We start from the raw sequence: 15,552 nt of genomic DNA on the forward strand, positions 1-15,552 counted from the left end.
GAATCACAATTTGCAGATTTGGGCAGTCTGTCCCGAAGGTGGAGTGGTCTGGCCCTCCAGCCCGGCCAGACACACGTTTTTGGGACGGGGGATGACAAATTTAAAAAAAAAGTTGATTTTAGTCCGGCCCACGAATCGGCCCTCGTGCGCGTGATGAACCTACTTGAGAAATGAGCAAACGACAAAAATTGCCTCAGAACCCATCAAAAGCGCCACGAGAGAAAAATTTTAACTCCTTTCTACTCCGATTCAACAATTGTACACGGACCAGTAAGGCAAGTAGATATTGTTTGAAGGTATTCTAAAACTAAAACAGCTCCAGACTAATTAATTGGTCACAAAGTACAAGTGACTAAAATCAATTTCCGATGCTAGTGTTATGCATTTTCAAGACCAAGACTTGTTTTCATTACAATTCCCCGCAACTCCTCTCAATCTTGCTCCATCGTTTTACAGATTAAGGTAGTTGTGTTGTAAGGCACAGAATTAAGACCACATCGTCCTAACGATATAGTCCAATTCACTGCTCTTAAATTTGTAATTCCACCTTCTCGCTGCTGCAAATCCCTGCTTCTCCATCAAAACCGCTAAGGGCATCGAGGCCTGGAGAATCATCAACAATGACAGGTAAATATTTAGTCTTTCTGGTGCAAATAGGCCTGCCAAGGTCAAATGGCTGTGTTGGTGCTTTGCAGCTTTAACTATAATGGTCTGGACATTTTCGGCAGAAAGAGGCAGGTATGTACACTGGTCAAAATACGAGCAGAGTGCCGTTTTGAGAAATAATTCATCCAGGGAATGTATAGACTATTTGAATACCAGATGGCATTACAAGAACGGGTCACATTTTGGATAAAATGGTAAAAATGATGAAAAAGATCTAGGTGTTCCTCACCCTATTCTATTCATTGTCTTGCATCCCAAAAAATGGCAAGAAAACAATCGCATCGTAGGAAAAAGGTCACGTTAACCTTTTTGTCGCTCATCAATTCAACACATCTTGGGCAACTCTCTGTCTAACCAACAACAACAAAAAAAAATCATAATTGAAGTTTTTATCTTTTCTATTATATCCACACGCAGCCTCTGTCAACAAAATCAAAATGCCATTTATGTGACTTAAGAAAGTGCAGCAGCAGGGTTAGTCATATGGTGGTCACACAGATGCTGCCCAGGATAAGAAGGGAGGGTTTCTGTCATGTGTCAACAAGAGACTTTACTGCTTCAAAGTCATAAATCATAAAAATATACTCTGTTCCAGAACATTTCAGATAAGGGAGTTAGGAATTAGGGGAAGAAAATCAATTTACTTGTTGGACACAAGGTCCCAGTGCAACCTCTTGACTTGTGAGAACCAAATCATGTCAATGTGAAGTTAAGTTACTGTAAATCGATAAATAGTTGAGTTTGGAGACATGGGAGATGTCAAACTCGAGCAACTGCATTCTCAGTGATAGAACTCGTCTCAGCACGAACAAAGACATATACATTTTGAACACAGTTTAAAATGACAAAAAAATTAGTTTATAAACAAGGAAGCAGTCTCCAGAGTTCTCAGTCTGGAATTAAAGTCAAACAATGAGATAACGTCCATTAATTTCCAGTCCTTTTGCAACTAGGTCTATGTAGAATGGGCAGAAAAAACAAAAGCCTCTTTTCTCAATTCAATGTGGTCAAATGGAACCGTTAGCAACAAAATGTTATTTTAACGCACAGTGGAAGAATCAACGCACTGTGTGATTTAGTTACAAATGTAAGCGGGCAGTCGTCAAAGAATGGTCTTGTAAATAAAAGTGTACCTGCGAGCCAACCGCCTGATGGACAAAGAAGGCCACCCCACAGAGAGTGGTGTTGCCACAGTTAACTTAACTAAGTGACTTTACTGATTACTTGATTTTAAAAGTCATGGAGTAAGTTACAAGTTACTTTAATATTTACTTTTAGCAAATACTGAAAACACAGCTTACCATAAAAAGGACACCCTGTTTTGCTTCTTAAAGATGTAGGGTGAAGTATGTTCGGAAAATGCCAGAATTAAATATTTTAGTGTCACAAGTAGAGTAATTACAACTGATACAAAAAAAAGCATGAAAAAAATATTTTTTATTTTGTATAGTTGACAAAACAATTGTTTTCACGATGTGAGATTCTTCTGACCCGCAAGTGTGACGTCATTCCAAGACAACTAGCTGTGGCAGAGCTAAACATAGAAAGTGAATTAAGCGAGTCAGAAATTGACTCACAAAGAGAACGTATCTAAGGGGATCTAGGTATTTGAAGATTTGGAGGAAGAGGAGCTTGTTGGAATTATGTTTTTGAATTCTACAAATTGTCCCTTGGTGTGAGTGAGAGAGTGAATGGTTGTTCATCTATGTGTGCTCTACATTTGGCTGGAAACCAGTTCAGGGTAGGCGGGGGACACCCTGAACTGGTTGCCAGCCAATCACAGGTTACACATCGACGAACAACCATCCGCGCTCACACTCATACCTCGGGGTGATTTAGAGTGCGCAATCAACCTGCCATGCATGTTTTTGGAATGTGGGAGGAAACCGGAGTACCCGGAGGAAACCCACGCAGGCACGGGGAGAACATGCAAACTCCACACAGGAAGGCCGTAGCCGGAATTGAACACTCCAACTCTGCATTGTGAGGCCATCATGCGCACCAGTCATCCCTGATATGCAGATATTTGAACAAAGCGTGGACACTGTGATGAGTACTTGCAGACCTTTCCTGGAGTTTTAGTTTTATCAGCATTAAGGACTAGTTTGAGTCGCAGAAGTGTGGGATAATGTAATGACCAACTCTAGCTTGTTGTTAATTATCTCAATTGTGAAATGTGATGTTTTTGATTTGTGGAGGGAGGGCAATAAAAATAAATAAATATTAGTGTACATCTGGATAAAAATGTGAGTACTCATAAAAGGGAACACATAACTCCACCTCTTGCGTCGCTTCACTGGCTCCTTGGATATTTTATTTTTAGATTCTATTATTTGTTTTCAAATCTTTAAATAGTCTCGCCCCACCATACCTCTCTGAGCTCCTCCACCTTTACGGACCTGTCCGGCGGACCAGACGCAATTAGAGGTACCGAGGACTAAGCAAATGCTCAGAAGGGATCCAGCCTTTTAGTTGCCAGTTCCTCTCTTTGGAGTGACCTCCCGCTTAATGTTAGGCAGGCCCCCTCGCTTCCCATCTTTAAAACTAATTTTTATTCTTTGGCTTTGGAATCAGCATGAGGTTTTTGCATTTACAATTCTTTGTGCTTTTTACTGTCTTCATTATTAATTTGTTTTATTGTTTGTTGTTCTCTATATCTTTGCTGCTGTAACACTTCAAATTTCCCCATTGTGGGACTAATAAAGGACATCTTTATCTTTATCTTTATCTTTCATGGCTTACTTTTGTTCCATGTACAGCGCTTTGCATACAGCAGTGGTTGCTTTATAAATATTAATTGAAATGAGTTGAGAGAGTTTTTTTTTTTTTTAATTTTTATACACCTTCATTAGTTAATGCAATCTTGTGATTTTACATTATCCTCCGTGAAACTGGCCTTAGTGCTGACATAAAGAAAGAGGGCACCAAGTAGTTTTTTTTTCCTTTTTTTTTTTTAATGGTTTCAATCTTAGTTCGGCCAGGCTGGGATGCCCCCAAAACAACAACTCACTTTTAAACAACAATTTCTTGAATTACACCACAGTTGTTGAATTGCTAAAGACATTAAAATCTCTAAATGTTTGTCTCGTAGCATGACTTAGCCCGACGACGGTGATGGCACATTCATCACGAGTAAAGTGTCAGCATTAAATTATCCCTTCTAATATGACAGCAACATTAGTCACCAGGATTAGGCCTAGCCAAACAGAGCCCGCTTAGATGCAGCCATCTGCTTCCCCCTATCGATCGCTGTTCCCTCCATTACTAACACGGAGGCTATCTGCATGACACGGGCGCACCGCGCATGTTGATGATGGTCTTGTCTGCTGGTATCATGAGATTGAGAAAGAGAGAGCGAGCGCACGAGAAGGAGGGAAAAACACAAGAGAAAAGAGGAGATAAAGAGGGACTGTACGCCGAGACTCTCCAGAGAGTGAAGGTATAATGAAGTGGTGGATAGGTTTAATACGAACAACAGAAGGGGGCTCTGTCGTAGTCAAGTGCTGTTAATATCTCCTCCTTTCCTTAAGCAAATCAAGTTATCTGGCAGTGTCTGTGTTTCGATAAGAAGTGGATGAGGTCCGTTGAGAGCGGCTTGATTTGGATGTTGTTTAAAGTGAATATCCACATTGCTCAAGTGCATAGGCTGTATGATGTGAATCTTCTTGTATGTCTGCTTGTTGTTTCACTCCGTGGAGTGGGTACGAAGTGCGATAAAACCAAACCACAGCAATGTCATCTGGGTAAATCCCTCATTTCTGAGCCCTTGTTTCCAATGCCTCAAACATGCCAAAAGACATTACTTAAATAATGCCTGAAGGTTCATGATGTCCCCCTTTGTTCAAATTGAAATGCATCAAATCCACTCTAATTCCACATTTCAATCTTTGTAAATTGCCCTCTGCTCTGAAATTTAACCAAAGGCGCCAACTTTGCTTTTAAAGACTTTTTTTTCCCCTCTTTTCCTTAGTCTTGGAATGAGATAAGGTGTAATTGTGTCTTCTTTGTGATTACACTGGAGCATCACAGGGCATAGCAGACTTTTAAACTCATCAAACTTTCAAAAGCTGAAAGCCTACCTCTTCAGGAAATTGTTTTGACATGCTCTTCATGAGCAAAGGAACCTCTGCGTACTACATGGACAGCGGCGTAATCCAAATAAACAGCCAAATAGGAACTGACCTAATTTGACTAAAGTTAACACAAAACTCAAAAAAATAAAAAAGCCAAGATCACTGATGCAATAAAAGGAATTGGGACTGAATATGTCTTTTTATTTATTAGCAGTATTTTTCAAATCATCCATACATCCATTATCTATACCGCTTCTCCTCACTCGGGTCACGGTGGGTGCTGGAGCCTATCCCAGCTATCTTCGGGCAGTAGGCGGAGGACACCCTGAACTGGTTGCCAGCCAATTGCAGGGCACACAGAGACGAACAACCATCACACTCATGCCTAGGGGCAATTTAGAGTGTTCAATCGACCCGCCATGCAGGTGTTTGGAATGTGGGAGAAAATCGGAGTACCCGGAGGAAACCCACGCAAGCACAGGGAGAACATGCAAACTCCACACAGGATGGTCGGAGCCGGGATTGAACCCACGACCGATGCTGTCTCTCATTGTGAGGCCATCGTGGTAACCAGTCGGGCCACTGTGCCTATGTTAAACAATAATTTATGTAATACATTGGGAAGCTTGTATACGTGTATTATGTATTTTTTTTTTTTAACTAAAAGAAACTCACCAGAGATGAACTATTGGCACATTTTTGCCATGGCAGGGCATTGGATATAGCACTTATTAAGCATCACTTTTTATATGGTGAAAATGTTGGCATTTTTGTTTTGTTATCATAGTAAGTAGTAATGAAAATATAAAGCAAATGCTGTAGTTCACAAAAATAATGCAGTTGATAATAGCTTGATCAGTATATATCTTTTTGCTTCTAATATTTTCAGCTTGGAGCCTGAAGTCGTCATCTGGAAGCAGTCCATCTCCCCTGCAAGCCATGTACGTCTTTGTACAAGTGGCGCATGGGAAATGGTTGTAAACGTTAACAAGAAACTGGTGATGGGAGAGGTTCAGCCGAGAAAAGTGAAAATCGTCCAAACTCACACTTATGTGATGATCATGTGTTCATTGAGGATGCTTGAGGTGTGTTAAGTGGTCTTCCTGAACCACAGTGACCATGAGAATGTTGTACAAGTAATTTTATCTGACAATTTTAACAGCCACAAAAGGAACGTCCTGAGTGTGTTGTACATTCCGGTGTCCTGAGGAGTCTTCAGGAGCCGCATCATTGCACGGACTATAGTTGAGGCATCCATTGTGGCCGCTACATAGAAATACATAATCTCCTGTAGAATTCCTTTATTTTTGCCAAAAACCCCAGGTATGGTCGGAGGCTAAGATGACATTTACATTTGCCGCTTCCCTAACGTTGAGCATTTGACATCAGCAACATTGTGATGTTGTAGTTGACAAGACGCAAGCCAAAAACAAGTTAACTGTTCATTTTCACTTGACAAAAATAACTGTTTATAACAACTGGACTGGTGTTATCTTCTCCATAAGTAACCTGATAACCAGAGTAACTGCTCCAAACCCGGAACTGCTGTGCCTCATATTGAAAAAGGTTACATTCGCGAGCTGCGATGCTGAAACATCAAACAACGCATCCAATAGGAGAGGGGTTGGAAGATTGTTTTTAGAGTGCTAACAGAAAAATATTTTTTGGAGGAGGTAATTATAAATGCCGTGCCCCAATTTGGGACACACAAGCAAAAGTCATACGGTCTACTTAACTTCCAAACCAGCAGGAAAAGCCTCCAGGCTACTTGCAGGAATGCCGCGAAGCAACCACTTTCAAATATGGGCAAGCTTTCACTCTTATCTGTGGTGAACACCAAAAACACCAAATGCAGTGTTCAATGGCCTTTAAAGAGCATCCTGTAGAGCAGTATTACAAATCAAGACTGAAAGCATGGGTCCAAGTATGGTTCCAGTGGCTTGAAGCTCGTAGGAGATCAGATAAATTTCACATGGTTGAACACTTTCTCCAAGCTATTGTAAATGATGGAGATGGAAAGACAAAAAGCCCTTGAGAGAAAGAAACCCTGTGAAATCATAATTGGATTGTGAAGGAAAATGTTCCACGGTGCTTAAAGGTGCCATCACATACCATAATAGGATGATATTGTTTTCAATCAGAAAGATTTTCGATTTTGAGCCAAATTCTATGCAGAGATTATGAAACAATGAGGCACTATCTACTTCCCCTCCTTTAACTCATTACTTTAATACAAATCTTTCTGCTTGATCTATATCATTTTTCTCCCGTGTAGCTACTAAACGCCCCAACCCCCATGTGCATCGACCACCCTCCTCCTGCAGATCAATAGTGAGACATTGGAGGCTGCAACAAAAACTGTAATTACTCACAACGCAACAAATTTCTTGACAATAACAACTTATTTCATTCACTTTTGCAAGAATGAAGGTATGGAGATACACACAAGGCAGGTGGGACTCATTTTTAGCTCTGCAGTTTCAGGGTTCCACTTCAGTTCCGTTGAAATGAAGATACTCAATTTTACACTTATTAATATATCAATACAAAATAGACTACCAGTCTCGCCAACAATATTCATATTGCATTTGCTCAACAATTGCTTACAAAATCATGATCAGTGTTTATCGTTTATTGTTCAACAAGTTTGAGAACATTAAAAGTTAAAATGGGCAAAATGAGAAAACGGGATACGTAGGCAAATTTACATTAAACGCAAGAAGACATTTTACATTTAACAAGATATATTTTCAAACACTGACACTGCACTTCCTGTTTATGCTCTTATTTTGAAACCTATTCACGCCACTTCTAGTGCACTACTTAGCTGACTGATGCTAACTTGAAGACAGCAGCAGTAATCGTAGGAGGCTTTCCCATCGTGCTTTGTTGCCATCATAAGCAATACTTGTGACTGCGTTATGCCTCTTTAACATGTTATTTTTGTCCAGACACAAAATATAATACAGTTATAGAATTGTTGCCATGCATTCACTGCCTGCCTAGGTAAAATGATTGTACTTTTTGGCTAATATACATGTCAATGGTGGTGACTGAGTTAATTCCATCCATTCATCATCTGTACCGCTTCTCCTCACGAGGGTCGCGGGGAGTGCTGGAGTCTATACCAGCTATCTTCGGGCAGTAGGCGGGGGACACCCTGAACTGGTTGCCAGCCAATTGCAGAGCACACAGAGACGAACAACCATCCGCGCTCACACTCATATCTAGGGGCAATTTAGAGTGTTCAATCGGCCTGCCATGCATGTTTTTGGAATGTGGGAGGAAACCGGAGTATCCGGAGGAAACCCACGCAAGCACGGGGAGAACATGCAAACTCCACACAGGATGGCCGGAGCCGGGATCGAACCCACGCCCAATGCTGTCTCTCACTGTGAGGCCATCGTGCTAACCAGTCGGCCACCGTGCCGCCGACTGAGTTAAATATTATATTAAATTATTTTCACTTGGTGACACCCTTATTAACAGCGCTGTCAGTCAGTGAAGTGGCCAATGCTTGCATTGATGGCAATGTATTTTACCACTAAGAGCTGGTCGGATTTAAGTGATATGGACGCAGTTTATTTACCGATATTAAAATGGATTAGCAGGCTTGAACAGTGTATAATGCAATCCGGACCAGCGTGACTTTGCAAGAGTGTACAGATTACCCAAACCGGGCCTTCACACAAGAGAAGAAAACTTGGATGTTGCCGCCCCCAAAAAAGTAATTTAAAATGATTTCAAGGTGTTATGCAACTTTTAGTAAAGTACGATCAAAACAGACTCAATCACATTTCAGCAGCAAAACAACTTTGTATGGAGTTTCTTTCTTGTGGATTTGTCCTTCTCATTTCACCTCACCTTCACTAACATTGACATCTACTATATGGAAAATGAGACAAAGGGCACTGACAACAAAATCCAGTCTGAACCACAAATGGAAAAAATGAATTATTTTCAGGCATGAGACAAAAGGTGAACAATAAAACCTCTCATGATACATAAGGGTGAGAAAGGATAACAAACAAGTGGGTGAGATTTGCTGCCTTTCAGCAACCCTCTTAAGTGGTAATGGGATAACCCTGGACACGTCAAGAGCCTATCAAACTGCCCCTCACATTCGACCCCTGGGTGAGACAGGAAGGGCCTGCTTTGTTTGTAGCAATTGGGTCCTGTGTGCAGGGCCGTAATGAAGTGACCTGAAATAATGGAAAGCCCTGGGCCCCACACAGATGATTTTTGCTGGGATAAGAGCAGGGATCCTGATTCAGAGTCACAGTTCATTTCATTTTTCGCCTCTGATGAGATCTCCTTTGTTATCTGATAAAATTGAACAGCCATTACCGGCAGGGGCTCAGGCTGGCCAAGCGGTAAGGCGCTGCCGACTGCTCCTAACAGAAATCCTATACACTCCACTTTGTCAGCAGTTTTGAATTTATTGGTGCTGGAGGTTGAGCCACATGATGGGAATAATCTTGGCCCGACCGAGATTGACACTTTATTTCAGAAATCAATATTTACAATTTACTTCTTTCAAAGTTCATTCTAGGAGAAGATTCCATATTATCCTTTCCAAATAAGCTGATCATATCTCTCTCTACTCCTGGAATGGCCTTTCCAAAATGCGAATTTTTTGGTTTGGAAAAAAAAAAAATCAATGTCACTATTGTTGGCTTTAATCTGCCCTTTGATGACAGTAAATCTTTATCTTTTTATAGGCAAACGGCTGTGGGCCACTGACACCATTTCCTCCCAGAACAAAGCCCCTCGCCCCAAGTGGACGCTGGTAGATACATGGAGTCCTAATGTGGCTGGACACGCCACAGACGGGTCATTAATCAGACACTGTGACAGCCACCTCTTCCCCAATCCAACCCCAACTTCAGACCCCAGACAAGCCCACTCAACTCCTTCCCCACAGGAGGCACATGCAACGAGAGACAGGGGGAGAAGAGGGGTGAATGCGCATTGGGAGGACAATGTCAAAAGCAATGAGGAGGGACTCTTCTAAGCCATGTTGTAAAAGGAATCAGAAAGGATGCGAAGGACTTACTGGGGAGATATGAAAGAATCAATGATGCTGAGAAGATACAGTGAGGTGGCCGGAATCTGAGCGGGTCGGTTTGATTTCCAACAGCTCATCAGAAATTTAACATGGATAAAGAAATCCAAACCATGTGTGATATAAGATCAGTGACTTAGAAAATAACAGTTTCAAAGATAAATTGGGAATCTGTTACAAACTTCTCAAACACCAGTCTTCTGAGACGTGGCCCACATTAGCCCTCCATGTTCACCTGCTTGAGAGTTTTAACCAACGGTTTCTGCGGCGTATCCTCAAGATCAGGTGGTTGCACCACATCAAAAATGCAGTAGTGCTGAAGCGGGCCAGCTCTCCATCAGGTGAAACTGACATGAAATATAAATAAAGTAATCTCTCATTTTTCACCGTTAATGGGGAACAGAATCCCCCCCCCCTTGCTTGTAGAGCCAAGATGAAGGGGAAGGGGGGAGAGCTGCAGTGGCGGGCGCAAGACAGTAGATGCCCGGGGCGGACAGCCGATTTTGATGCCCCTGTGGGTGTTCGGATGGAGAATTTTTGAAGATTGTTTCCCCAAATCCTTGTCCATGGCATGCATCCACCACTGGTTGTTAAAAAGGAAATCCAAGTCTGAATTTTCAGATCGGAGTCAGAAAGGATCCTGCCAAAACAAGAGCGTTAACCAGTGCACAGCTTAAAGTGTCATTCTCCCTTGCCTCTCCCCCGCCTTGATCAAGACAGTCACGAGCGGTGGATAGGGAGTACAGAAGAGCAGAGGCGGCTTTCTTAAGGTGGTCCACTTTCTCTTCCTCTTTTTATATTTTTCAAAAGTGCAAAACACCAAAAACACATTTGAGGGTTAAAATTGTGCACAGCTTCTTTAGCAGCAGATTCAAAGCTGATGTTACTTGGCACCTTAAATAATTCTGAGTCAATTGGTAAAACATTATGTAACACCTCTAGAGTGATTACAGTTAATTATAGACCAGTACTAGGTTCGACTATTAAGATATAGATATAGATAATATTAACAACCAAATAAAGGACCACAGACAATAGAATAAGTTTGAACTGCCGGCGTAATTTAGTAAATAACAGTTGTAGACCTAGAAATGACATACAATTACACACAATGGACATACAATTTACACACAGTTGACCCAAAGGAAAAATGTTTTCCCCTTTCTTTCAAGTGAATTTTTCTTTATCAATATCCTTTTCTGTTCAACTATTATTTAGTTTGGAAAATATAATTTCAACCCGGGTTGTTGTTTAATAAAGTCTAATTTTATGTTCAAATCTTACGTAATCTATACTCAATTACATAACCTCACTTTGTTGAATAAAGTTCAGTAAGAAGTAAGTATTTTGTTTGATTAGTTAAGTCTAACTTCAATTTTCAACCATTTCACTGGATGTGGTTCACACAGTCAACATTTCAATAATACCGTTACAGCATTATCATGCATGGTTTACAAAAATAAATGTGACACAATGTACAAAACTCAAAAACAATTCAGCAAAAGACTGAATAGATCCCAATGTCCAAGTGTCTTGTTTGAATATTTGTGTTCCTCTAGTTGTCCTGAATAGTCAATCCTGTGTTCCGGGAATCCACTGCAGTGTAGCAGAGTAGAAAACGGATTAATCCTACCAGGTTGATGAATCAACACAACGTCCAGTAACTGCTCTCCGCTCCTGCGTGAGAAACAGCTCAAGGGGCTCGTGGGTGGCTCGCCATCTTGTGTCTCGTTCAAGAGTTCAGCTCCGTCATTTAGCTCAGAAGTTTCTGAACCAAACTTTAATGGCCTATCATAACAACAAAATAATACTTACACATAACCTAAATATTACATCAGGTGGCATCAAATGCAAATTAAACTAGTTTTTTCGTCGAATGAAATCGATGCTCACACAATGACGCAGTTTAAATAATGGAGGTGGCCGGTGAAGAATGGAAAACATTGCAGGGAAACTACAACTAGCATTCAATTAAGCATCAATTCACCTTTTACAGCCATTACTTAAAATAAAACAATATACATTTACATTGAAAGGTTTCTTTTCTTTTTTCCCATTTGACCAATACAACTGTAAAATGTTCATTGCATGAAATAAAATACAATAAAAGTCTGAAACTCACCAAGACCCGTTCAGTAATTAGTGCATCACCAATTGAAGGACAGGTTGGAAAACTCAAAAACGACTCCTTCAACATACAAAAATAACATTGAATAGCTCGGTCTCTCTTTCGTTTAAGCGTAGTTCTCCTTCAGCTTCTTTATCAGGTATGAGAAGAATAAAATAAAGTGCGCATTTCTAGTCACGTGACTAACGGCATTATGTCGCTACGTGCCTTTCAAAATAAAAGCGTTGACTTAGCGCTGAATCATTTTGAAGAATTACAAAAACACTAATTAACAACGGATTTACCAGTTTTTAACCTTTTAATATATTTCTATGTCATGTTGATCATTTTTTCCGCATCCACAATGAATATTTTGTTAATGACTGTTTTAATAACAGGCTCTTATTTTATGATGCTATGTTAACCAGGGTTACAATTACAAATCCACAAGTGTAAAACATCCATCCATCCATCCATCTTCTGTACCGCTTCTCCTCACTAGGGTCGCTGGAGGTTGTTCCAGCAATCTTCGGGCAGTAGGCGGGGATACCCTGAACTGGTTCCCAGCCAATTGCAGGGCACACAGAGACGAACAACCATCCGCGCTCACACTCATACCTAGGGGCAATTTAGAGTGTTCAATCGACCTGCCATTCATGTTTTTGGAATGTGGGAGGAAACCGGAGTACCCGGAGGAAACCCACGCAGGCACGGGTAGAACATGCAAACTCCACACAGGATGGCCGGTGCGGGGATTGAACCCACGACCGATACTGTCTCTCACTGTGAGGCCATTGTGCTAACCAGTCGGGCCACCGTGCCGCCCTAAGTGTAAAACTTTAACTCGTTAACTAAGTTAAAACCCTCCAAGACAACAACAGAACTCAAAAGTTAAGAAAAGCTGACAAATTAACGTCTATATCCGAAACCAACACAATAAACTAAATACCAAACTTCAGTAAACGGCTGTGTGACCACCCCGACATGTTCATCCACTTGGTCCAGGCAAGGGGTTAATTTCTTGTTGCTTCATGTGCACACGAAACCACCTGCTGGTCATGTGTATAATTACAGGCAGCTGTATCTTAACCACGCAATATGATGCACTGCTGCAATGATGATTTTTGCTATGTTTTGACAATTATGACAAATTACCAAACATGTATGACGAAATAATTTCCTCAACATAAAGTGTCTAGGCCTAATACGATTTTACGTATTTATTCTGTGTGAGTAAATGTTCCCCATCCTTTCAAATGATAATGCATTATATTGGGATAAAGTATATCTTTCTTTCCCAGTGAGGCGTTATTATTTTACTCACTTTCTTTGGAACACAAACACCTCACTGTTGAATAAAATAAAGAGTGAAAATTAAAAGAGAAAAAAAACCAACATCATGTAACTATCCCAAAGATCAGTAGACACCTTGTCTCCTGATTTGAAAGTCGTGCGCTCAACCACTATGCTTAAACGTCATCCCTGCCAAATTCCCTGGAGTGTGAAGTGTGACCATACATTTGCACAGCCAAACTCTTAAAAAAACGCTTCTATAACACTTTCCATACTCTAGTTTCCAAACTATGATATATTTTTCCAAACAATATTCAAATTACTTACCTTATTATGGTCTTATTCATCTCTTTCCTTTTTGTCTCATTCTTCTTCTTTCTTCCTCCCCACGATCGTGTCCAATGTCTCTTGTTGATAAAGTCAGCCACAACACTTCAACAAAGACTTAAAACATTCACTTCATGCACACAACACCCAAAAGAGCAGCCCATTTAAAACATTCTCGTGTGCAAATCCTTTATACTCTAGTCCCACAAATATTATGCACGACAGGGGTGTGGAGTTTCACAAGTTACATGCACTTCTTCTGCCCTGTTCTGTTAAAATAAAATGTTATGTCTATATTTACTACATTTATAAGACACTGACATTGTAATGCAGCTAATTATCTGATGGCAAAATACTAAGTCACAGAGTAAAAGTGCAAACAATTGCAGCAACAGTATTCGTGTCTATGCAAAAAGCAGCAAAGGCAACTTGATTCCAATTCCTGATTCTTTTCTGGGATCTCGGCGTGAAAGAGGTTTCTGACTATAAGGACAGAAATGCCATACAAGTTACAACATTCACTCGTCATTGATCAGTCTATCTGTCAGTCAGGAGCGCCGGTACGTACAAGGTGCAAAGTAAAGAAAACCCTAATATTGTGCCCTACTCAATTTCTGTTCAAATCTGCTCTCAACATAGATAATTATTATATCTAATGGCAAACCCCCTTGTTAATGTTCAAGCTTTTCCAACAGTGCAGCTCTTTAGAATACTTTTTTCTTATTAAAATACTGAATTGTACGGCAAGTTACAGTGTCTGCTCCTCTTGGCCATCACATAGAAAAACAACAAAAGTCGCCAGCTGTCACATCAAACTACCACAGCCTGTATCTCATATCAAGCTACCAAACACGCCATTGTGGTCCATTTTATTGTAATTTACTTCCATATTGTGAAATGTTGGTTTACCGGTCACTGTTTTATTGAGCCAAAGGAAAGCGATAAGAAGACACATTAACATTGATCATCACATGTGAACCCTCAGAGGTACAACTAGATGCAGTTAAAGGAGAAATAACCAATCACAACTTGGGCTTTACTGAAAACCTTAACATGATTTGCAGCTAAGTTAGAGCCCAGTGTGCATGTGTGTTATCCAATTTTCAGTGTTCTTTGGGATTGAAGTGATCTTCCAAATCATCTTATGGGCACAACTAATGCAGTTTCAATTGATCACAGGTTTGAAGAAGGACCATTTTCTCATTGTCTGCTGGGTGCCTGAGGATAACATAGACTAAATGTATAAATGTAGTATACATTTTACAGAATATGAGCACAAGAATGGGTTTTTGTAAATGCACAAAGCAGATTGTACGCTAATCTCCATTTAAAGAGCGCCCCTCTTCCTAGTATATAAACCCCATTTCCCTGTAAACCCCGGCGGATCAAATAAAATACTGCACTCCTCCATATTGACTGAGTGAAATGAAATAATCTATGATGCATGAACAAGCTCTAAATGAAATAATAATGTCCTTTGCGGTGAAAAACGAATTGCCGGTACAGTAATTGAGCAGATTTATTTCCACCCTCTAGAAAATAGGAGGAGAGTGGAGCAGTGGTAGACTGTTGAAAATTGCCCCGCTATTTTATTTAATCTCATATTGGAGGAATTATTGGCTGGTAATCTATTGTTAAACACCATTTAGGGTGATGGATTGAGACCGTCTAGCTCCCCTCCGCACGTAATCAATTCATATCTCATTAGCACGTATTATTTATGATTCTCATAATATCCCAGCGGGGACAAGGCTGGGGGGAAGCTGGCCCTACTGGAGGCCTCAGCTGTTGCTCAAATGAAATGTGGCCTACTGTAGTTGATGACTCAATATATAATACTGTATAGAAATATCGTTGAGATTCCACTATTGACTTATTTCTGGCCATTCCATAAAATAATAGCGATGATTGAGGATCATTGCTTCCCTCTGCCCCTTTAGCCCTCAAACAAAAGGAAAATAGAAATACATACATGTTGTTGGCTTCCGTATTATAACACATTTCAGTGAGAGACAAAGAAA

The 15,552-nt window shown here is 40.5% G+C and overlaps 2 long non-coding RNA genes across 2 annotated transcripts; one reads left to right on the plus strand and one right to left on the minus strand.

Annotated features, from left to right (window-relative positions):
* Positions 1 to 3,946: 3,946 nt before the first annotated feature.
* LOC148329582 (uncharacterized) lies at positions 3,947 to 11,604 on the plus strand. Its single transcript, XR_015845624.1, has 3 exons — positions 3,947 to 4,105; positions 5,629 to 5,680; positions 9,461 to 11,604. It is a non-coding gene; the product is annotated as an uncharacterized LOC148329582 (long non-coding RNA).
* On the minus strand, positions 10,845 to 12,186 carry LOC148329583 (uncharacterized). The gene is made up of 2 exons (XR_015845623.1): positions 11,927 to 12,186; positions 10,845 to 11,592 (listed from the first exon to the last, which is right to left on the minus strand). It is a non-coding gene; the product is annotated as an uncharacterized LOC148329583 (long non-coding RNA).
* Between the last annotated feature and the right edge of the window lie 3,366 nt (positions 12,187 to 15,552).

Source organism: Idiotropiscis lumnitzeri, chromosome 10 (assembly GCF_059441095.1).
Source record: "Idiotropiscis lumnitzeri isolate Australia: NSW breed Sydney's pygmy pipehorse chromosome 10, RoL_Ilum_1.0, whole genome shotgun sequence".
In the NCBI taxonomy this organism is placed as follows: domain Eukaryota; kingdom Metazoa; phylum Chordata; class Actinopteri; order Syngnathiformes; family Syngnathidae; genus Idiotropiscis; species Idiotropiscis lumnitzeri.